The sequence below is a fragment of the Parambassis ranga genome, unplaced genomic scaffold (genome assembly GCF_900634625.1).
Source record: "Parambassis ranga unplaced genomic scaffold, fParRan2.1 scaffold_32_arrow_ctg1, whole genome shotgun sequence".
In the NCBI taxonomy this organism is placed as follows: Eukaryota; Metazoa; Chordata; class Actinopteri; family Ambassidae; genus Parambassis; species Parambassis ranga.
Window position 1 is genome coordinate 1497668 of NW_021144802.1, and position 25485 is coordinate 1523152.

General features: G+C 43.7%; 1 long non-coding RNA gene and 3 other non-coding genes across 4 annotated transcripts; 3 read left to right on the forward strand and 1 right to left on the reverse strand.

Moving 5' to 3' along the window:
• Positions 1 to 997: 997 nt before the first annotated feature.
• Positions 998 to 4838, forward strand: LOC114430991 (uncharacterized). Its single transcript, XR_003670032.1, has 4 exons — positions 998 to 2045; positions 3106 to 3153; positions 4111 to 4266; positions 4502 to 4838. It is a non-coding gene; the product is annotated as an uncharacterized LOC114430991 (long non-coding RNA).
• Positions 4839 to 8964: 4126 nt separating this feature from the next.
• trnag-gcc (transfer RNA glycine (anticodon GCC)) lies at positions 8965 to 9035 on the forward strand. Its single transcript has one exon. It is a non-coding gene; the product is annotated as a tRNA-Gly (tRNA).
• Positions 9036 to 21605: 12570 nt separating this feature from the next.
• On the reverse strand, positions 21606 to 21678 carry trnaa-agc (transfer RNA alanine (anticodon AGC)). Its single transcript has one exon. It is a non-coding gene; the product is annotated as a tRNA-Ala (tRNA).
• Positions 21679 to 24823: 3145 nt separating this feature from the next.
• trnas-uga (transfer RNA serine (anticodon UGA)) lies at positions 24824 to 24905 on the forward strand. Its single transcript has one exon. It is a non-coding gene; the product is annotated as a tRNA-Ser (tRNA).
• Positions 24906 to 25485: the final 580 nt, after the last annotated feature.

Consider the following 25485-nt stretch of genomic DNA (forward strand, 5'->3'; position numbering starts at 1 on the left):
CTGTCATTGGTTAAAATGAGTGAGCTGATGTCCAGGTGTAGAACAAAGGAGCTCCTGCTAGCAGTGGTACAGTTTGTACCTACCAGCTTCAAATGAGACAGAAGTGTCCTCTGAGGACTCACACAGCACTACAGTAGATCCTTATTATAGTCATCCATCTTGTCACATGACCTCACAACACACTGAACTGTTAGTGGGATTTGAACCCACACTATCAACAACAAATTTGGAACACCTTTTCCCCTCTCATTGATCCTGACCAATTATTAACTTCTTATTGATTCTTGTTGTCCATTGATCCATTGATCAATCAGTGACATCATCAATACAGCAAAGCTGAACTTCATGTGGTTCATTAATGCCAGCCTCTTATTGGTTGTTGCTGGTCATTAGATGATAAATGACAGACCTATAAAAGGCTGAACTTTTCTTGCTGAACCTTCTCTTCCCTCCAGCCAACCCTTCATTCAGGTACTTTTACTGCCATAAGCTGTTATAGGACAGGATAGGAAAGATAGGACCACTGTCCTCTATGGACTAGACTGATACCATCAAGGCCACAGCAACAGTAACTGTAATGTGAGGAACTGGGCCTGCTCATCTGACAAAGATTGCTGAAGGTGAACCTGTTTTATATTTGGAACGATCTTTATATGTCTTTAATGTAGTGCTGACTCTGTGGATGAAGCTGCCTACGGCTCCAACACAAAGATGTGCAGGCAGCGTTGGTGAGGTGGTCACCGCAGATACACAGCAGATACATGAGACTGCAAGCAGGTAGGAGACATGTTCTACATGTTCTTTTACATGAAAGAGTGGACTGCTGATCGACACACACTTGGCCCGCTGTGAGTGCCACCACGACAAAGATATATTTGGCTGTCTGAAGCCACTCATCCAAGTGCTGCAACCTGAAGCTGAGGCTGGACACCATTGGCTGCTTGGGCGAGGAACAGGATGTCAGCCAGCTGGAAAAACAAGCACTGGCTGAAGGACTAAACTTCCAAAAGTGCCAAATTGCTGGAGCAGATTCCATTGGTGGAACTTATCATGAGGTGGAGTCCTCAACACACAGTAGAAGAGAGATCCCACTAGCAACTAAGAAACAGATTGTCAGCTACCTACAGAAACTGGAGAGGGATCAAATAATCAGCTGTCAGCTCTGCTTCCAGCTTTATCCAGGCCTGTATGGACTCCAAGATACACCAAGAAGGAGTCTCCACAGAGCCATCATCAGCAGCACAAACTCAGTCACACAGAATGTGGTTAAGCACTTAGCTGACATCCTGACACCACACTGCACTCAGTGTTCGACTAGAACAGCCTTAATGCACCATTCTGATATGGATTGCTTCTGCCTGATATAGACCCTGGTGGGGAAAAGTTTATCCATTCCTGATAAAGCTCCCGATGAGACAACACCTCGGCTGCCCCGCAGACGGCGCAGCCCCTGCTGAATGCCTCTTTGTTTATTTGATGTAGCACTATTCCAGGGTGTATCTTTCTGTGCCTTAATCTAACGTCCATTGTGAGCACATTCCCAGGGGCCATGCCGCTCCTGAGTGTGGCCCAGATCCTGTCCCCCCGGAGGCCAGGGAAAACCCTCCTCCACGCCTGGTCAGCCGCTGGTGGTCTCCTCTTGTTCCAGACGAAGATGTGATACAACCCTTTTGTGGGGATGTCTTGTAGGTTTTTCTGGTCCTGTCGGGTATAAAACTCACAACAGAGTGGATTAGTTGTTCCTGGCTGCCTTCCCTCCCTCAGCAACCGTAACCAGCACTGAGGGACAGAGGCAGCCAGTTTATCACATACATCAACAATGTTGCCTTTTCTGAAAACTATTCTCCCCCTCCTTAGGATGGCCAGGATCCCCGCAGCTTCTATGCCACCGGCCGGGTCGACAATGTCCCCGAACCGGACTAAGTATCATGACGTCATGGGCGACCTGGTTCATGTTAGACCTCCACAGGAAGCTGCTGATGGCTTTGTTAATGTTGCTCTCCTGCTGTGGGGACAGAGGACAAACAGCCAGGACATGATTCATGGTAGACATCATTAGTGAATTGATTACAGTTATTTTTCCCTTTATCCCCAGCTGTCTCTGCTTCCACAGGTTAATTATGTTCTTGATTATTCCTGTTAAAATGTCCCAATGTTTTTGATTTGCTCTCCCTTCATCTTTCCCCACCCACACCCCCAGTATCTTTATTTCCTCTCCCGCATTCTGAAACCCCCATGTGTTGCGTGTGCTTTGTGCTCCCCCACACATCATTATTTGTGTTTTATTAATATTCATTTTTGCACCCGATGCTTTACAAAAAGAATCTATCGTGCCCATCACCTCATTAACACTATCTTTATCTACCACCGTGGCATTTGTGTCGTCTGCGTACTGCACAATCTTGCAGCACGCAGACTCTCCCACTCTAATCCCTCTAATATTTACATTTCGCTTCTGCCAGAGGCTCTGTCACCAGGGTGAAGAGCATGGCAGACAGCGGACAGCCCTGTCTGATCGATCTGCTCAGCGGAAACGCGCCCGTGCACGCGCCGTTTATTTTGACGCAGCTGGTGGCTCCGCTGTACAGTGTTTTGATCCAGTTAATGTACCGCTCTCCAAAGCCCAGCCTCTCTAGGACTCGCCATAGAAAGGTGTGCTCCACACGGTCAAAAGCTTTTTCAAAATCTACACTCAATAAAAACCCCCGTTGTGCATGTGTTTGACCAGGCATCTGACGGCCAGGACAGAGTCAGAAATGTCTCTGCCCGGCACGCCATGTGCCTGTGTCTCACCCACCACCTCCTCAATGACCCTTTCAGCCTGTTTGCTAAAATGTTCGCCATTATTTTATAATCCGTATTCAAAAGACTTATCGGTCTGTAGTTTTCTAGTTTGTTTTATCCCCTTTCTTTTTATACACTATTGTTATTATTCCTTTTGCAAAATTCTCCGTTGTTGTTTTTCTTCTTTCTATTTCGTTGAAATAGGATGGGGGCCAGGTTAGGACTGAACGCTTGGTAAAATTCAGCTGTCAGTCCGTCCCATCCTGGGCTTTTCCCCGTATTCAGTGATTTTATGGCTGTTGTGATTTGTTGTATTGTCAGGTCGGAGTCACAGAAGGCCCTGTCTGCTTCGTCCAGCTTTTTCTCCAGGTAATTTACATTTTTTTCCCTTTCGTCCTGATCTGTTGCTTCAGTTTGAAATAATTTGCTATAGAAATTCTGCGCCGTTTGTAAAATCCCTCCCAGATCCGTTATTATTTCCCCCTCACTGTTTACTATCGATTTTATGAAAGAGTTTTCCTGTTTTCGTTTTTCTAGACCCAGAAAGTAACTTGTTGATTTTTCCCCTTCCACTGGATATGTTGCTTTTGCTCTTATTGCTGCTGCTTTGCATTTGTTGACCGTATTTTGCCTGCGCTGTTGCGAGTATGATTGTGTTTCGATCCGGATTTTCTTCTATTTTTTTCGTTTCTATTTTTATTATTTCTAATAATTCGTTCTCTTCCTGTTTTTCCTACCACAGTTTTTTTATCCTATTTTTCACACCCTCCCACCATTTCAATAAGTCTTCGGTTTCCGTTATTTCATATTTTATTCGTTTAGAAAAGAATTAATCTTTATTTTGAAATGTTCATTTTCTCAGATTTTATTGTTTAGAACCCACAGACCGCCGTTTCTGGGCCTGCCCGCTCCTCTCATGCGAACCTGAAGCAGGGAATGATCGCTCCACCTGTTAGGCATGTAATCCACGGTGTCCACCTCTGTGACTACTCCAGGAGACGCCAGCACCAAGTCTATTCGGGATTGTCTCAGCTTCCCCCGCACCAGCTGTCTCCTGGAGTAGTCCCGACCTCCCGGGTTTAGCATAAATCTATTAAATTAAATTCCGACATTAACTTTAGTAATTCTTGTCTGCTCATATCACTTTAAATAAATTTTTAATTTATTAAATTAAATAGAAGGAAGGCGCCCCACACCTAAATTATTATATTAAAATCCCCAATTATGATGCAATTCCCCGATACCCATTTGCTTAGTTTTTCCCATAGTAAATCTTTCCTTCCCTTTTCATCATTGTTTACTTAGACCCTTGCTGCCTTCTTTCAGGTCCACCATGACCAACCGGCCCCCGCCGTCGGTGTGCACACAGGCCACATCGTGAGGGAGGCCCGGTTTGATCCGCACAGCAGCGCCCGCTGCCAGAGAGGGTCCAGGGGCATAAAATATTTCTCCTCTCCAAATGTTCTTTACTTGACTTAATAGGTCTGCGCTCCACCTTACTTCCTGCATACAGAGAATATCCGTGTGTATGTTGTTATATCCTGTATTTTCCTTATTGTCCTTGCGCCAGGAATGTTTAAAGATGTGATTGTGATCAAGAAGTAAGGTGGAGGCAAACTTTAATGTAACAGTATCATTTCTTTTTCCTAGCATGCCTATTCTGTTTTGCTTCCTGCATCTTTTTTCTATATAATTTCTGCCCTGCCTCTCTCTCCAGGTCAGAGTCGGAGGAGATCACCCTATGTCCCAGGAAGGCGGGCACAGAGACGGCTTCTCTTGCCCTGGCTTTTTCAGCCAGCAGGGACTTACTGGAGCGAAGGGTGAGCCTCACAAAACCGTCTTTCATGGTGCTTTGCCCAAGCTCCTGGGAGCCGGCATATAGGCTAACGTCATCCAGGCTGGATCCTAACGACAGAGCCTCTTCACCACCTGGCAGCCTCCAGGCAGGGCTCTTCACCTCCCCCCCATCCACGGCTGTCAACGCACTGATCCCTGCGCCACCCCTTCCGGGCGCGCTCATTTTTTTTATATGCTACAGGATCCGGGGTAGGGCCAGACTCACCGCCCCCTTCTGGGCAATCCCTCACGATTATGAATCAACTTTGAAATTCTTTTGAATAAATTGTTTATTTTCAGGTTTCATTTCAATAATCATTTTTATATTTACTATATATACTATTTATATTTATTTTTTTCAGTTTCAAAGTTTTGGTTTTCAGATTCAAATCTTAATTTTTTACAGTTTCACATCTTGTTTCTTCAGGTTCAAATCTTTTTTCCACTTTCGCCTCTCCTTTTTTCACCTTTGAGGTTTTGACCCCGATTTTGCGGGGGGTGGGACATGGGTGTGGCCTGCTGAGTGACAGCAGGACAATGATGCTGAGGCCTTAGCTCGGCCATGGTGCCTTCAGGGAACATCGGACGTGTGTCCGTTAAACTCAACATGCGCTATCTATCGTATTGACGTGACTGGCTGCAAAACACTGACACCAGGCAAAGTTGTAGACAGTGTTGCATCAAAAGGGAGAATATTAATATGTTGATATGTTATAATGTTGATCATACATGAGGACATGTTGGGGACAGCAGTGGCGCAGTGGTATAGCAGGGTTGTCCAGTAACCGGAAGGTTGTTGGTTCAATCCCAACTCCTCCCTAGTCACTGTTGTGTGTTCTTGGGCAAGACACTTCACCCTAGCCTGTGGCGCGCCTTGCTAGTCATTGTATGACACAATTTCCCTCTGGGATTAATACAGTATCTAAAATTTAAAAAATTAAAATAAATATCTGTTCATTTAACTGTAACTGTGATTGTTGTCGATTACAGAAAATATTCAGTCTTTGTTATTTTAAAAAGCTGCACAAATAATGAAAACCAGATATGTTGGCAACAGTTTACTGTATTTGGATTTAAATAAAATACATTACATATATATGAACAAAATCAGTGATCATTATTATCACGTGCTGTCCTCAGGCAGGTGAAGACTGGTCTGGTGCAGCGTCTGGCCATAGGATCACAGAGCTGTGGAGAGAATATCACAATTACACAATGTACAGTAAATACAGCATAAAGAGAGCAGCAGTAAACTGAACAATGACAACAGCAGCAGGTCTATGACAGAAGACGCTGCTCTGGAGGTGACCAGGAAGACAAACTCACAGGAAGGGTGGGTCATAAAATGGGGTCATGGGGATGAACACATTCTTTCAATCAAGATCTAGATTTACAACCTTAGCTTGATATCAACCAGAGCTGTCTCCAAAGAGCAGACAACAGCTAACAGAGGAAATGAATTACAAAAGTCTATGAGAAGTAGGGAAATGACACACTTCTCAATACATTCAGTATACCTGTCTTCCTTTGATCTTCTGTAAAACTTACTTAACACATAAGTACTTATAAACACATTACAGTAATGTAATGTGTTTATAGTAATAGTAATACCTACCTGTCTGGAAGTAGCATGTAGCCGCTTCTGCTCGGCCAGTCGTCGCCAGGTGAAGTCGTACCGATAACCACTCTTGTCTCACATCTTTCTGCATCAAGACATTTTCTGGTTGTGGCTTTTCCGACTCACTGGTAATTTCTCTGCCATATTGCGCCGTATTCGGTGTTTTCACCAGTTGAGTCTCGCTGTAACTCAGCACTGACGCTTATTACTTCTCTGGTGCCTTGGATTGAGTCTCCGCGGTTCTCATGGTGTGTTCAAGGACCGCCTCCCGCTCTCAGCTGATCATAACTACACTCTGACTGTGCTTGTGTTGCAGCTACGAACTGAACATGGCAGAAGAAGCTCCAGCTCCAGCCGCCGCTCCGGCCGAAGCGCAGAAGAAGAAGGTCTCCAAGCCGAACAAGTCCGGCCCCAGCGTCAGCGAGCTCATCGTGAAAGCTGTGGCCGCTTCCAAGGAGCGGAGCGGCGTGTCTGCAGCCGCCCTCCAGAAGGCTCTGGCTGCCGGAGGATACGATGTGGAGGCCATCGAGAGCCTGGTGGCTAAAGGGACCCTGGTCCAGACCATGTTCACTGTTGTTGGAAGAAAAGTCAGATAGCAACAAACTGCTGTCTTACATTCATCCTTCAGCTCTGTGTTCTAAGAGTCTGAGAATATGTGGTTTCCTTTGTTTACAGTGGTGCATGTCATGTGACTTTACTTATGCAACATGTATGATAATGTTCTGTCTCCTCTCATTTCCAGACGTGCAGCCAAAAACATGGCTGCAACATATTAATATGTTGATATGTTATAATGTTGATCATACATGAGGACATGTTGGGGACAGCAGTGGCGCAGTGGTATAGCAGGGTTGTCCAGTAACCGGAAGGTTGTTGGTTCAATCCCAACTCCTCCCTAGTCACTGTTGTGTGTTCTTGGGCAAGACACTTCACCCTAGCCTGTGGCGCGCCTTGCTAGTCATTGTATGACACAATTTCCCTCTGGGATTAATACAGTATCTAAAATTTAAAAAATTAAAATAAATATCTGTTCATTTAACTGTAACTGTGATTGTTGTCGATTACAGAAAATATTCAGTCTTTGTTATTTTAAAAAGCTGCACAAATAATGAAAACCAGATATGTTGGCAACAGTTTACTGTATTTGGATTTAAATAAAATACATTACATATATATGAACAAAATCAGTGATCATTATTATCACGTGCTGTCCTCAGGCAGGTGAAGACTGGTCTGGTGCAGCGTCTGGCCATAGGATCACAGAGCTGTGGAGAGAATATCACAATTACACAATGTACAGTAAATACAGCATAAAGAGAGCAGCAGTAAACTGAACAATGACAACAGCAGCAGGTCTATGACAGAAGACGCTGCTCTGGAGGTGACCAGGAAGACAAACTCACAGGAAGGGTGGGTCATAAAATGGGGTCATGGGGATGAACACATTCTTTCAATCAAGATCTAGATTTACAACCTTAGCTTGATATCAACCAGAGCTGTCTCCAAAGAGCAGACAACAGCTAACAGAGGAAATGAATTACAAAAGTCTATGAGAAGTAGGGAAATGACACACTTCTCAATACATTCAGTATACCTGTCTTCCTTTGATCTTCTGTAAAACTTACTTAACACATAAGTACTTATAAACACATTACAGTAATGTAATGTGTTTATAGTAATAGTAATACCTACCTGTCTGGAAGTAGCATGTAGCCGCTTCTGCTCGGCCAGTCGTCGCCAGGTGAAGTCGTACCGATAACCACTCTTGTCTCACATCTTTCTGCATCAAGACATTTTCTGGTTGTGGCTTTTCCGACTCACTGGTAATTTCTCTGCCATATTGCGCCGTATTCGGTGTTTTCACCAGTTGAGTCTCGCTGTAACTCAGCACTGACGCTTATTACTTCTCTGGTGCCTTGGATTGAGTCTCCGCGGTTCTCATGGTGTGTTCAAGGACCGCCTCCCGCTCTCAGCTGATCATAACTACACTCTGACTGTGCTTGTGTTGCAGCTACGAACTGAACATGGCAGAAGAAGCTCCAGCTCCAGCCGCCGCTCCGGCCGAAGCGCAGAAGAAGAAGGTCTCCAAGCCGAACAAGTCCGGCCCCAGCGTCAGCGAGCTCATCGTGAAAGCTGTGGCCGCTTCCAAGGAGCGGAGCGGCGTGTCTGCAGCCGCCCTCCAGAAGGCTCTGGCTGCCGGAGGATACGATGTGGAGGCCATCGAGAGCCTGGTGGCTAAAGGGACCCTGGTCCAGACCATGTTCACTGTTGTTGGAAGAAAAGTCAGATAGCAACAAACTGCTGTCTTACATTCATCCTTCAGCTCTGTGTTCTAAGAGTCTGAGAATATGTGGTTTCCTTTGTTTACAGTGGTGCATGTCATGTGACTTTACTTATGCAACATGTATGATAATGTTCTGTCTCCTCTCATTTCCAGACGTGCAGCCAAAAACATGTGCAGTGATGATATGTGACGGTATCATCATGGTCTCAGAGAGAAGAGCTGAGTGTCTGTTCTGATCTGTGGATGCTTGTGTCTCTTCTCCCCTGTAGTTTCCTGCTTGTTGCTCCGTCACACGCCCTCTGCTGGTGAGCCGCGTCATTACACACAACCGCTCATGTAATGAGGCGAATTTATAAATTTTGACTTTATGTGGAGGAGGGATTGATTTTGGAATGAGGAGGCTGCAACCTGCGATGGCACCACTAGATGTCAGCTTTTCACAGCATTGGTGGTTCAGTGGTAGAATTCTCGCCTGCCACGCGGGAGGCCCGGGTTCGATTCCCGGCCAATGCAATGACCCTTTTAACTGAGGAACATGTGAGGGGACATATATTCACCTTCACATCTATGCTGTTGTTCAGCATGTTGTTTTTATATGTGTTAACAGACCTATCTGACTTCTGTTAACATCACTGTCACATACACACAGAGGCTCTACACTTCACAGACGAGCTTCAGTGGTACAGTGCACATCACATTTGAAACAAGAGCACTTACCACTTTCTAGTTTTCTTTCAGTTTTTGTCTGATATCAACAGGCATAGTTGACAATAACATCCTCACCTACAGTGTAATACTCAGAGTTTTTCATGATATCATAACAGGACATAATACATCTCTGTGCATTTCTCATCTGTATATCTGCATGTCTTATGGTTGCTCTGTACATAGTCTTTATTTCTACTTTATCTATTGTTATGCTGCTCAGGACCTTGTTTTCATGCTGCTGTAATGGAATGGAAGGAATGCTGACAACCAACATGGGTCATAGCAGCAGTCACCTGGTGCGGTCATGTATCAGCTGGGGTGTGACGCAGTGGCTCCGTCAGTAACTATGGGCAGTGTGTACGCACCCAGACACACATCATTGGAAACCAGCTTTAATGAGAGGTGAGGGTTGCAAAAGTCCGAACAAGAGCCTGTTGACAGAAATCAAAACTCTAAAGGAGAAGGTTGCCATGTTAGAAAACGAACGAGACTTTCTGCAGAAAACCATGACCATGACATCCACTGGTAGGTCATCTGTTCTTTGAACTCAAACGGGACACAAGGACATAAACCTTTGCATTTCAATATACCAAATTAAGTTGGATGAAACTCCCACATCGCTGGGCTCCTGTCTTCAGAACATGTAAGCTGCCCTCCTATAGGGTTAAAAAACACAAACACACATAACCCTCATGTTGATCCTGAGCATCACATAAACATGTGAATCTTTCATTAATATTGAAGTTCCTCCTTTGTTCTGGGAAACTTACAGAAGCTTCTTTGAGAAGTGGTTCAGCTGGGCCATGAACTTCAATGCAGCGGCTTTATATTCCTAACCAGAAATCTTTGTTCATAACTTTACCAATGTCAAACTAAGAAGAACATTGTGTTGTTCTTCCACTGACTGAAACATGAAAAAAGAGATGTCACACATGGCTCGTTGGTCTAGAGCAGGGGTGGGCAATTATTTTTTTGCGAGGGCCACATAGACTTCCATTAGAAAAGCAAAGGGCCACAAAAACATACAAAAACATCTGAAGCTGAAGGTTTTTATTTCACTATATGAAGTCAACACTGACCTCATATATCAGCCTGTTCTTGTTTTGTAAAATGACATTTTCTGGTAAAATAAAGGTTCAAATAAATAATGTGATATAACCACATAAATACATTAATAGCATAAATACTATAATCAGATATATGGAACTACTAAAGGCAACTAACTGATTAATAAAACAGCTTTTGATGTTATTATTCATATGTGACTATTGTCATATGACGTAGTTTATCTCAACCGCAACCGCGTTTCACCTTAAATCACCTATAATGTTTGCTGCGTTACCAGCTCTGTCTGTGCTGAGTTGGGGTGCGATGTTCCATTATCAAGAACGTTGGTCGTCTTCTCTGTGAACATATCCGCGCTTATGTGTGTACGTGTGTGTGAACGCGGACGGGAGGAGAGAGAGAGTTGCGCGGAGTTGAATGAATGGATAGCGATATTATAAAGTCGCATTGGCGGAAAAAAGGCTCAGAATCAATGTGTGGCGGAGGGAGTTGATGATGTGAACTGGTCTGTGTGTTTACTGCTCACTCCTCTGTCCTCTGTGTGTGTCCAGGTCCACTGAGTGTTGCTGGTTGTATGTTGAAACACACTCCCGCACAGTGCAGAGCAGCACAGATGATGTAAAGATATTTTTACAGAAGAAAACCATTAGAGTTAAAACTAATTTTAAAAACAATCCCAAAGCTCTGAAAGTTGGACAAGGTCTGAGCTTTTTAAGAGCAGATGACGATGTCGGCTGCAGCACCGCGGTAACATCTGAATGCGCCGTGGCGTTTCTTCTCGCTTTACCGTACATTTCAGCATAGTCGCGCAGCATTTTTAAAGTGTACACAGCGCGACCGTGTCTCTACAAAAAGTAGATGGGATGAAGCAGTACACCAGCGTGGAAGAGACAAGGAGGGTTGGAAAGACGTTACCGGTAATGCCGTGCTGACAGCTGACTTTTGATGCCTTCTTTTTTTTTATTGTGTGTACGAGTCCGCGGGCCGCATTGAAGACGCAAGCGGGCCGGATGTGGCCCGCGGGCCATACTTTGCCCAGGTCTGGTCTAGAGTCTGATCTCACCGTTTATAGGAACTACACTGCAGTTTTGGGCGGATTGTCTTCAGTCGATTATTTGATGATTTGGCAGGTCTGGTTTTAGATCTGCAGATTGCACCCCCTCCTACATTAGCACAGGCCACTGGTGCAGCTTTGACACCTACTGCTAGGAGGGTTTTTTTAATGCACTAAAATTGGAAAGCAGTTTTTGTGACTGGGGGACAGGACACAGAAAAGCAGGGCTCTCTGATAAGGTGGACCAATGTGACCACTAGTGTGACATGTGGCGCCCTCAGTGACACCATGAGCTTCTTTTGGGTGTCGCCTCTTTAACCGGGGTCAGATTTATTGTGGCAACGGCGCCCTTAGCAACGCGGCGGGTCCATGGAGACAAACAACAGTCCGAGTAGTGAGGGAATGCTGGGCTGCACGGTTAACAGACACGAAGAAAGAAATTGATTAAACTGCATGTTTGAGGACTTTTTATGGGCTCACTTCATACCGCTGCTGTGAGGTGAAGATGGGATGCCTAAGCTCGACGCACACGGCGGTTGAGCCGCTGGTAGCCGCGGAGGTGCAGGAGGTAGGCTCGGTGTGTGGAGACGTGTTACAGAGATTTACGTACTGTATCCTACCAATGATTTAGCTGCTGATTCTCATTCATTATTAACCAAAACTAGCAACTCTAAGTGAGAAACTTCTGCTAACTCATACAACACTATCAATAAAATCAGTCAATCAAATTACAGGATGGAACATAAATGTGAATAAATGGCCCTTAAAATGATCACATCATAGTGCTAATATTTATGTTTTAAAACATGTCACTAACAAAAGGATAAGTTGAATGAAACAATTTAATACTTAATAATCTTGGCCTTTGCCTGAGTATTGGCAGCTCTTGGGGATTTTATGCTTCATGATTGTATCTTTGTTTTATTGTATTTTACTGCAGTTTGTCTCTTTTATGTATTTTATTAGTTTGAGTTTATTTCATGTATTTTAATGTTAAGCACTTTGGTGGGCAATGCCCTTATAAATGTGATATATAAATAAAACGGGCATTGACATAATAATAAACCTTAAAATGTTTGTAGACTAACCTGAATTAAAAAAACTACAAATGAATTTAGTGTTAGATTTAGTTAAATATAAATTATACCTGTCCTCTGAAATGAAAGCGTGACAGATTTTCTCTGGTTCTACATTTACACCAGCAAAAATTGGCAAAATTTACTTCAATCTCTTTGTAGTGTATCGTTGTTGTTGCTGAGTTACTGTATTCATGACAATATGTCAACACAATGATGATGTCACCATGACAACGTCACGTCTGGGATTCAGGATGCTGTCAAATTGTGATAATGTGTGTGTGTGTGTGTGCTGCCAGGAGGAAACTAAAAGTAAACTCAGCGGTCGTAGGGACTCTGCTGTGTCGAAGGGCACTGCGGACAGCGGGGTGGTGATGGAGAACACAGAGATCCCCAACTTACCCGACACAGTGCCCAGTAACCTTCCTCCTCTAACATCAGTGAGCGTCACAGAAAGTGAGGGAAACAAAGAAACACAGCACAGTGAGGATGTGCTCCACACAGGCTGGAGAGAGAAAACATGTGTCTTAAAATGTGTTTATGTTCTGTCTGCTGCTCCAGGTCAGCTGCTGCAAAATGGCACAGAACAGAACCGTCCAAAGGCCAGAGAGATCCTGGAGGAACTGATGCAGCAGGGAATCATCATAGAAGGGCAAAGAGAGGCCGGCAGTGGCGCAGGAGAGGCCTACAGCATCATGGTGGGCACCTGGTTAGCATGCTTCATTCACAATATCAATGCTATGATAAAATATGTAACGTGTGTGTGTGTGTCAGCTGGATGACAGTGAAGGGTTCCGGCGAAGGTACCCTGCCAGACTTAAGTCTCTGAGGGGCAAAAAAGCTCCCTGCACCAGAGAACAGATTGATGAGAAGATGAGGCTCGCTGATGAGAGACGCAAGGTAGTGTGTGTGTGTGTGTGTGTGTGTGTGTGTGTGTGTACTAACCACCTTCTTCTAATGTCTTCTCTCTCACATGCTTGATATTTCAGTCAAAGGAAGATACGCTCAAAACACGTTTAAGAGCCAAGTCTGCACGTATTCGTGGCCCCGCTCCTGTCTGCACCACTGAGGAGGATGAAGATGCAACCATTACCCCTGTGGTGCCGCTGCAGTTACCTGTCAGTCCTGACAGACAGATTGGTCAAAAAGCTGGTGAGGAAAGAGGGTGGGTGAGAGACGCTGGAGGTGACGACAGGGAAAAAAGTGGCCCCGCTCCTGTCTGCACCACTGAGGGGGATGAAGATGCAACCATTACCCCTGTGGTGCCGCTGCAGTTACCTGTCAGTCCTGACAGACAGATTGGTCAAAAAGCTGGTGAGGAAAGAGGGTGGGTGAGAGACGCTGGAGGTGACGACAGTGGCCTTCCTCCTGTCTGCATCACATAAACCCAATAGTGGATTGGGTTCATTCTCTGGAATGTTGAATTAAAATAAACGTTGTTCTCGGACCTGCAGGACTTTGTAGTCACTTCAGCTGGACACGCATCAGAAAGTCTCACCTACGCTTACTACGTGGCCGGTTGTGGTGAAACGGCCACTTCATAGGACGTGAGCCAAACTCAAACATTTTGCACTGTGAAGACTCCTCTTTAAGATATATATTGTTTGCAGGTAAATAGACAGGATGTCATTAAGCATCAGCACTTTAATGGAGGTAACATTATTATATATATTTGCATTTAGGAGGGATCAGTCTGGCACTGAAAGTACTCCTGCACCACGTGCTGCTGAGGAACAGGAGTACTTTCAGTAGCCAGACTGATCCCTCCTAAATGCACCACTGAGTGCCACTGGAGGTCATTCCTTTCTGTGGCCATCAAACTGTACAACTCCTCCCTCTGAGATCAGACAATCTAACGCACTGTCTTGTAATTATACCCATATTGGATTTATAGTAGACAAGATTTTACTGCACACAGTGTTAGTTGTATTATATATGACTATCAGTCTTCACTTGCCTGGATTTTACTTGAATGTTTATTAACGTTTAGAATTTCTAACCTGTTTTATTTTTATTTTACTATTTTACTACTTTATCTTACTACTCCTGTTGGACTTGAGATGGCGCTGTTTCATTTCCCTGATGAGCTACTAGGAAAAGTCTGAGTAACATGAGGAAGTGCCTTATGTGAAAAGACATTAAAAACTTATTTATGAATAAAGTTCCAGCTTTTCTTTAACTGTAAGTGTGTACAGTGGCAGTGTGTGAAGATATATGTGCTACAAAAGGATGCTGAATATGAATGAAATGTGATAAATTAAGAGGGAAAGATTACTATTTTAGGGGATATAACAACTCATATTACACACTGCTCAGAGACTGACCCACTAGTGTAACCTGATCTTTTAATATTTGTTTTAACTTACGCTTAAAAGTAACTTTAAAGTTATACAAATATTGGGTAGAGTAACAGTATTTCCCTCTGAAATGTACGTGAACATAACAGAAAAATGGAGAAGTTCCTCTCCCTATATTGAACACACAGTGCATATTTGACCATTTATCTATGTCATCTATGTCTTCAGGTTGGTTGTAGCCACACACACACAAGTGGAAGCTGTCAGGAAGCTGCACCTGTCTGTGGAGCATCTGTCCTCTGAGCTGCTGCCTGTCTGTTGGACAGGATGGATCTCAGTAACAGTTCAATCATGAGAGACTCAGCGAACTGAATGAGAAATATTTATTAAGTACAAAGTTTGAATGTGCATCGGCGTCCTAGACCCCGTCGTGAAGACCACATCCGAAAAGGGGGGAAAACGCAAGAAGAGAGGCCGCTGGATCAGAAGATGAAACGCACTTTTGACTACTTTTAATTTTTTCTTTATATTTCAGCTTAAAAATGGTTCACCTTGCTTTGTTTAGTGTCATTCTTTTCAGTACAACCCCACAAGTGTGACTATGGTGTTACTTTTTCATTTTGACATACTGTGTTAACACACTGGACCTAAAATCACACAAAAAATATAAAATCCGAGTGGGAAAAAGTTAGATTTTTTACTGTGCAAACCACAAACATGTTTAACAAACCATTTTTATAACTTAGAATGCTTATGCAAATTGTAAATGTCAAAAAATATGTACAAATGTAGCAAAAAACAAAATTATTTACAACTATTTACCCTTGAATGCAGAAATGCCTTATGGCGTTTTTTGTACAGCTATTTACAAGTATTATATACAGTTCAGGTGGCACACACATTATTTGTGCCACTTGAAAAAGCAGTTCCTGTCCACCACAACACAGAGGGGCACATCACAGCCTGACACTTCCAGGGTGTGTCACTCCTCTTTTTGTCCACCCGGAGGCAAAGTCTGCATTTTAGCCTTCCTTTGGTGGCTTTTTGGCCAGGATCTGTATAAATATGCAAAAAAAAACCTTTGATGTCAAGTGGGGGGCCACAAAATATCGGCTATTTGAGACCCCCCTCCGCAGCACAGCCGGCTCAAGGCACAGGGTGTGGTTGTCCTGTTCAGTTACCTGAAAAAGATGTAACGGGACCTTAACAGGACGATCCTGGGGCACCAGATTGCCGTAAAGGCTCGCAAGCAGCAGCAGCTGGTGAGCCGGGAGGCGCTCGGGACCTGCATCCGCCTGGCCAGAGACAGGATTCCCTCACTGCTGGGTAATGCTAGACTCCACACACACAATCCCAGCTTCACATACTACACATACTTCATCAGTCTAATCCTATGAACTGAAACCATACTGTTACCCTTCACTCACCTCCAGCTGTGCCAGCTTCTCCCGAAGAGCCCGGCTTTTGGCCACCAGCTCCCTGCAATTGGTGCAGGCCGTCCCCACTGGCACTGCACACAGCCGAGGGCTATATGGCCTGTGGCCAGACCATTGACCAGGGTGCACTCCTGTGTGTTCTGTATGTGGTGGGCCTTCATTAGGTGCCTGGAGACGTACCAGAAGGTCCCACCACATACAGGACATGTCAGCATCTGCTTAGGCTTTGTCATCTGAAAGAAAAAGGGGTTCAAGATTCATTCAGCATTAATATATCATATATCTCTGGTTCTACTTGATGCCTGTTGATGTCAAAGAAAAACTGGGAGAAAGGTTGCAATCTGAAATTAATGCAGCAATGCAGGTGGCCTAGATTGAATCATTTGACTTTTTCTGCTACAGAAAAGTTTTTCAAATCTAATTTTACAGCTACAGATCCTGCAGAATCAAATCACTGAAGCTGTATAAAAGTACATGCATCAACACTGGTAATATGAGCTGTTTTGACCTGCACAGGGATCTATGCTAAGCTATTAGCATGAAGAAGAAACTAGCTTAACTTACAGTTGCTGGAGCTCTCTCAGAGTGGTCTGCTCTCTCCCTCTGTCTGCAGCAGAATGAGCTGCTGCACTGTCTTTCCCTCCACCTGGCCCCTCCCTCTCCCCCGGCCAGATGTCCTGCCTGTCCCCTTTGAGAGGGGGGCCTGTCTGCACTGTGGGACTCTCTGTCCTCTGGGTCCTACAGAGACCCTGTAGGGATCCAAACATGATTTCCAGCACTAACTCAGCAATTCTGTGACACACCTCAGGCCTCCTTCCAATGAAGAAAACCTGATTTACCGTATTTCCAGCAATTTCTCAGCAATACTTTGACACACAGGCACCAAATTCACAGGACTCAATCGCAGGAATATACATGTACATACAGTACAATATACATACAGCCTTATACATGTGTGCCAAGTTTGAAGGATTTTTTTAGGCCTGAATATCACCTAACTTGCTGCTGATGAGTCTGTGGTTGCCAGTGCCATTTTGTTTGCTGTTGTGTGCTGGGGCAGCAGACTGAAAGCAGTGGACACAAACAGACTCAATAAACTGATCAGAAGGACATGATGGTCTGCTGTGGGTCATGTCTTTGTTCTGCACACGTACAGCTAACATCTCCAGTGTTACACAAACACATCATGTGCTGCTTGACTTGTTCCATTCATGGTAGGAAAGCATGTGGAAGTCACACATGTCAAATCTGTGCTAGTCTCCCTTCATTCAGCCCATATGAAGACAAAGAGTCTGCAGGTCCAGGAAGTTATAATTAACTATCATTAAATAACAAGAACTTATGATGCAGCCAGCACATTTATACCATGAAGACCCCTTTAAAATAATAAACCTCAAAAACTGGTGTTTTCATCAAAAAGGGACTGTGGCCCCACAGTGAGTCCAGGGGCTTATTTCTGCCTCAAAAGGACTTGATTTCACTCTGGTCTGTGATATTTAACAGATTATTGTTGAATCCAGGAACACTTCAGACCGGTGCTGTAGGTGGACTGACTTGCAGCTACCCTTTGAAATATCTTAGAAATAAAGGTGAGGTTGGAGATCACAGCAGTTCAGAAGCCTGTGGTACTTACTCTGTTGCCAGAGACAGGTTGATCTGGCCACACTTGTGTGAAATCAGCCTGTCTAGTGTAGGGTGAAAGAATTGATTCTGCAGTGTGTGTTCAGATATATAGGAGTGTGTCCCTAACATGAAGTATTCATGTTTAAATGTGTTTATCACTTAATAATGTGATTTTCATAAGTGTTTATGTGTTAGGAAGTTTTATAGAAAATCAAAGTCATTTGAGGATACTGAATGTATTAATAAGTCATTTCATAGTGTGTCATATAACTTTGTTTTCTGCAGTTCAGGCTGTGGCAGATGAGATCAGTTGTTTTTCTGCTCTCTGGAGCTCCGCTTGGTACGAGATGGTCATAAATTCAGACTAAGGACAGCAGCACCTCTGACCTGATAAAAGCCAGATTCTAAAGGAATGTGTTTTTCTCCTGAGTGCCCCATGTTATGGTCATCCCTAGATCAGACTCACAACCTATGAGATTTGAGGAATTGGAGTTTTACCTTATTAGGGAATAAACACTAATAGTCTATTCGCTGTATGACCCAGGGTCTGCAGGAGGGGCAGTAGATGCCCCTGTGGGCCGGCAGGCAGGAACGCCCATGTGGTATATCAATGTGTGAATTCCATGTCCAGTTGTTGTTGCGTTGCTCGTTGTTGCTGTGTGGTTGTTTGTTTTTGTTGGTTGTCCTGTTCTTGTGTTGTTCTTGTTTGGTTCTTTGTGGTCAACAACCCAGAGCTCTGTGACTCAGAATCTGCCTCATTGTTTAATAAATTGTAATCTTGAGCCCAGAATTTATCCACTCCTTCCTCATAAACCAACTCGGGAGGTGATCAGAAGAAACAAGGGGAATTGACCGTTTTTGACCTCCCCATTTTTTCCAGAGTTTCTCACTAATATTGCTTTATTTTTTACAGACCAGACTGGAGCTCTGCCAAGCAATTACTGGGAGATTTCAATTTCCTTAGGCGTCTGACAGACTATGACAAGGATAATAGCAAACCTCAGATCCTGCTGAAGCTGCAAAAATACATCAACAACTCTGAGTTCCTACCTGAGAAGGTCTGTTTGAATTTCATGTCCAACATTTGGACATGATCTATCGGATCTATCAACAGAACTTCTCTTATCTTTTCTTTTACTTAAAGTAAAAAAAGATTAGAGTTCAGACACTTGGGCAGTTTTGTAGTAAATGTCATAATGTCAGTATTGGAATGGCAATGTAATTTATATCCTTTATCCACTGTACTGTAGGCTATGTAGATTTAATGATATATATTCTGAAAAAATAGATGGAATTTGACAGTTTGTTTCAGTGTGCTGGGTGTAATACTTTATCATGTGCTGCTTTTAGGTGGAGAAGGCGTCCAAAGCTTGCGGGTCGTTGTGCATGTGGGTCATAGCTATGGATCTTTACTCCAAAGAAAGAGAAAACGTGGTTAAAGCACAGGTCAGTCATAAAGAGTGCAGTTTATTATTACTGATACACATGCACATTTGCAATATTTCTTCACAGTCTGCTGTCTGTTCCTTTGTCACTTTGGCTATTCATCTGCCATGCACCGCTCTGTGTGACTGGTCTGCATACTCTTCTCCCGCTACCCTTACCTACGCAGGCAGAGCTGGATACAACCAAGAAAACACTAAGGGAAAAGCAACAACAACTTAAGGAGGTGGAGGATCAGATGAAGGACCTACAAAATGGCTCTGACACAGGCTCGACAGGACAGAGCAGGGAAACTGACTTCTGCTCTGGGGGACAGCAGATACGCTGGGAAAAAAATGTTGCAAATCTTGAGCAGGACATCAACAGTGTTGTGGGAAATGTATGCATTGCAGCTGCCTGCATTGCCTACTATGGAGCCTTCACTTCCCACCATAGACAGCTGGTAGGTACAGTGTGATGGGATGGTTTAAAACCTTTAGGGCCTCTGTGATTAAGTGTGCAGCTGGTATGGCCAATGTGAGCCTGGTCTAGAGTTTTTTTTTTAGAAACATATTGTGAAAAAACAGCTAATACCATATACCCTGTGTACTCTTGTTCCCCAGTGGATTAAGCAGTGTCAGAAGCTAAACATACCCATTAGTTCCCCCTTCAGCCTGATCGACTTTCTGAGTGATCCATATGACATCCTCCAGTGGAACACTGAAGGGTTGCCCTGTGACACTGTATCTACAGAGAATGCAATCCTGGTAACCAAAGACCGTCGCTGGCCTCTTATGATCGACCCACAGGATCAGGTGGCGTAAATTAATTCAGAGGACATATGTATTCTATGAAAATAGAACCTCCTTTCAGACACAGTCAGAGACAAAGTCACAGACTGGCCCCCGCCCCAGCATACCTAACGCAACAATACCAAGCTTCCCTTCATACAGTAGAAAGGACACCAACCAGCTCGTTCAGCATTGCAAATTTGCACTAAATTAAGATATTTTCACTGCTTCTTTATTGTGTTTCCATGTCTGATCATGTTTCCGTGAATGCTGTAGGTAATACACTTGGCATCAGCAAGTGTGCACCAGAGACAGTTAGGTCACTATGGAGTCTTGGAATTCACATTCAACAAACCTTTGCTCACAAAATCCCAAACGGCTATCAACTATAATAGGTATTTATGTGCTTTCCAAGAAGCACACGTTTGGAATAAAAACAGTATCGCACACAAGAACCTTTGTGAATCCTTCTGCCATTGAAGCTACATATTGGGCAGTATAATGAACGCCTGGCATCAAACCATGTTTCTGCAGACATTAAATCACCTGCCAGCTACACCTGTGTGCAATGCCCTTTTGTTCAACACCAGCCAGGAGAGCAGAAGGACCCTGTGAATGCAAGGGTTTACTCCAGTGTTTATTCAAACCAGGGGTTGCATGGTGACTGTAACGGCCGAATAAGTCTGAGGAGCGTTTTTGTTAGACAGAAAAAACAAAGGCACTGATGATGCAGAGTGACATGACAGTTAAATCTTCATAAATTAATTAGTGTTTCATTAGAATTGTAGTGTGTGTGATCCTGGCTTCGATTAATGTAAAATGTGTCTTTTGGCATGTACATTTTTTTCTGTTTTCCAGAAATGTATTAAAGTTACAATCATCAATTTCACTGCGACTGAGTCTGGCCTGGAGGACCAACTGCTCAGGTAGACACAAGACAGATATTGAATTCTAACCAAACTTTAAGACTCACATTCACAATGTTACAACCGGCCTAGGGGAAACCTAGTTGTAGCATAAAGTGACTCTTCCCTCCTGTTCCAATTCCCAAGGTATATATGAAAGATATCAACGACGAATGGAATTTATATAAATTTATTTATAAACGAACCGAGACAACAGAAACCTTCAGGGTGAGCAATGCCAAAATAACAAACAAAACAAATAAGGTTCTCAGCTCCTGTCCTTCCTGAACAAAAGAAAATAGATTCAAACAAAAATACAGGTCACTTCCCTGACTTCCTAACAAAAAAACAGGAGAAAACGAATAAACAAAAACGGCTTCTCACCCCTACTCGAATGTGTCTGAACAAAGACAAACCACTGAGTGACTTTTGACTGGTACATTTAAATGTCATCATATGTCCTAACCAGCAGGGGGAGCACTGATCATAAACTCTCTGTCTCACTCTGTTTTTATGGACGATGATGCTGACTGTTGTTTTCTTGCTTCTCTCTGTAAACAGCTTGTAAACAGCAGCTTCCCTGAGGGGAAACTCAGCTAATAAATGATGCTGTAACCTCTGGGACTTGATCTGCTGGGTGGGAGTCCACTACATTATCCATCCATCCTCATCCATCCAGCTACACCCTCCCTCCTAAAATGCTGGCTGGAGGATGCGGGCATCGATCCCGCTCCCTCTCGCATGCTAAGCGAGCGCTCTACCATTTGAGCTAATCCCCCTTGTATAAAGGGTCAATTGCAAGTCAATCAGGACTCACTGCACTACATGAAGTGTACTAGTGAAGTATTGGAAGCATCAGACTTTTAATCTGAGGGTCCAGGGTTCAAGTCCCTGTTTGGGCAGAACACTTTGTACTCCCTCTTGCTTGTACTCCCCTTCCCTCTCTGTTAATGTGCTTGGACAGAGCTCTGTGAACAGCCAGCCTCTTTGTGTCTTGCCCTCCTTGTGCAAGGTGTCAATGGTCGTCTTTTGGGCAACTGTCAAGTCAGCAGTCTTCCTGGTTGTGCAGCCTACAGAACTAGACTGAGACCATTTAAAGGCCTTTGCAGGTGTTTTGAGTTCATTATCTGGTTAGAGTGGCTCCAGGTGTCTTCAATGTTGAACCTTTTCACATATTTCCTAGATACTGAATGTGGGTTTTCATTGGTTGTCGTTATAACCATCAAAATTAAAAGAAATAAACACTTGAAATATTTCAGTCTGTGTGGAATGAATGTTTGCATTATACAGCTTTCACTTTTTGAATGGAATTACTGAAATAAATCAACCTTCTGATGATATTCTAATTATATGACCAGCACCTGTAGTGGTGTTTTGCTGCAGCCTGTGGGGTCACCATAGAAACAAAGACAGAACAGGCCCCCTGAGTGACAGCAAAGAACAGGCCCCAGACAGAACAGGCCCCCACACTGCTCACTTATAACAGGGATAATAAGTAAAGTTCTTTACAATAAATTCACATTCACATTTTATTATCACTTCACACATGGCACAGTATATATGGCAGAGAGTTAAAGGTGGAATATGTAGTCAGAGTTAATACCAAATATTGACACTAGGTGGCAGCACTTCAGCCTCCATCCACTGCTGCCCTACCAGCACCACTCTCAGTGCTTTTTGTTTCCATTGACTGTACAACATGATTCAATCCATGTTATTTATATGACAAACTATGTGTAGTGTTTCTATGTGTGTAGCTGACATGTTGCTCAGCTTCCATTGGACACATATACTAGATGGAAGCTGCAGCAGGATTGGCTGATGACTGATCACAGGTGTGAACAATCAGCCGGTGACGAGTGGAGCAGGAGCAGCTGCCCATGCTGCAGAGACACAAACAGCAGCAGCACTCTGTGACCCATGTCCACTCTGTGTGTCCTCCAGACAGTCCTCCTCATGTCTCTGCTCATGTCTTTATCAGGACAGCAGTCAGGTCCAGCCCTCTGGGGGATTTCTGCTCTCACTGTTTAACTCTGATTTCCTGATAGCAGCACTCACACAGCTCAATGCTGAAGAATCAGATCCTTTCATGAATATGTACTGCAGCTAATACAGCAGTAAACATTCACCCCTTCACTCACACACAAAGAAGGAGAAAAAGACCAACAACAACAACCAGGAAGTACCCAGACCATGACCCTCAGTCCATGTTAGACACACAAATGTTCTCTTGCTGCCTCATATATCCAGCCACTGACAGTTACCATGGTAACCAGGTCATCAGTGTTATTCAGCTCACTTGTCAGTGATCAGATCTGTTCCGTTGGTATCTTAAGTGACTGCAGACAGTGTTGTTAGATTTGTTTATGGTTTACGAGTGTTCACAAAGTGAGAGAAACACGTAATAGCATGTTGCTAACAGACGCTAATTCCATGTTGTCTGTGTTACCTTAAAGCTAGACTCATAACCAGAGAGTAAGTACGCTTATATGAAGTTATGAGGTTAAGTTGGTTACATGTGTGACTGTGAAATGAAGATGCATTTGTTTATTTCTGAACAGAATGTTTGAGATTAGTGCAGCATATACATTGAAAATGTTTGGATGTTTGTATTTGGAATCAAAGCAGAACATAAGCAGAGAGCCAGACAAAATGGTGAACTAGAACAGAGCAAATGTACTGCTGAAAATGTCCTGAGCTCATGCGTCTTACTGTACAACAATGAGAGTGGAAAGACACACAACTGTCCTCACCGGGATTATGGCTGTAAATTGTGTGCATAGACAGAAGTTGTATGTGTCCAGGTCAGGACAGACATTCAGCTTGTAGCTGATTGACTAACTTACTACAATGAGACATTGTTTGTGTGTTTGCTGCAGTTTGAGTTGTTGATCCCACAAATCCAAAGTGTTACTGTTCATTTGACCTGTGTGCCTGTAAGTCTCCTGGACAGCTAAACAGGACAATGTGGAAATAAACAGCACTACATGCATTCCAATCATTTACAAGGACTGAGAGCTGTGAGTCACAACAAAGCTGCTGCTGCTCTCCATACATTCATCTACACAGGCTTCAAGGAGACACTGAAACATGGCATCTTCTGACAGCTTTAGGAGCACCTGGACCACAACATTATATTAGACTGTGATGGAGATGCTATCCATCTGTGATATTAGCACAACAGTGATTCTTTTCCATTTGTCTAATACAATATTTAGCAGCAAAAAGACTGTTTGAGGCCTCACAAAGTGAGGAAGGTCTAAAAGTATGAACTAACCTTCAGCATGATACCTTGATGCTTCACATCAGTCTTTCTGCTTCTCTTGTGCTGTCTGACATCTACTGAAGTCTCACTTTCTGTTTGAGGAACATACTCTTCCTCACTGATCTCACAAAGTGACGAAGACTCTTCTGATGTGTTTTCAGCCTAACATGAATGAAAGGTTGATTTTTATTGTTCATGTCTTGGATGTTTAATAGTTGTCAGATCATGGTTTGGAAGAGGCTCCACAAAGAAGAACATTTCAGTGCCTGTCTAAGTGAACCATCACAGTGGACTTGTGTTGTAATCAGCATGTCATTCACTGCCATGCAGCCAGCTGTGTAGTAATACTGCTGATAGAAGTGTCAGTGAGAGCAGCAATTAATTAATTAAAATTAGTGAGAGCAGGGAATTCTGCCTATCATTCTGGAATACTGATGTCTATACTGGAATGCTGCCACTTATTCTTGACTTTGACTTAACTGTCTGTGATAGCTGTCTGTCAAACGGAGACTCTGGGCGGCGCAGATTTACCTTCGAATGAAATGGAAACAAGTAAAGGAGCACCAACACCAAACTGGACAGGACAACCTGGACAAGACCATGCACTCATGGACAGAACCAACTTGGGTCATCAGACTCTTCATTGTTACCTTTTCCTAGTTGTTGTGGCCGAGTGGTTAAGGCGATGGACTTGAAATCCGTTGGGGTTTCCCCGCACAGGTTCGAATCCTGCCAACAACGGTTCTTTTCATCTCCAAGATCACTTTATGCCCCTCCATGTCTGAGGACCAAACCCTGGCACAGTCCATCTGACACTTCCAAAAACTGTCATTTTAAAATTGCTGGACCGAGAGCAACTGGTGTGCAATGAGGAGGCAAAGGATAAAACGTCCCAGCACATTTCAAACCCAGTTTCACCCTGAGGCAGAGACTGCTTCACCTTAAGGACAAAACACCTGGGAAAGGCAGATCTCAAGGTACTACAATAGTCAGAATGATTCATCATGTGGTGACCAGATGAAAAATCTCATCTCTGGCTCAAGACTTGTTGAGATAGCATAGACAGACACACTCTGAGTCTGTCCACATCAGTGTCAGTGAAGATTTCAGATTGTTTATTAAGTGTTCATCCTTGAGCTTTTCCAAACTTGTTGTGGACAGCATGCTGTTCATGTCAGGATGGCCGAGCGGTCCAAGGCGCTGCGTTCAGGTCGCAGTCTCCACTGTTTTATCTTATCTTATCTTCTCTTATCACTCTCTGACACAGTGCTCGAGTAGGACATCTAGTGGTGAATAAAATGAATTGCGGTGCGTGTTATTG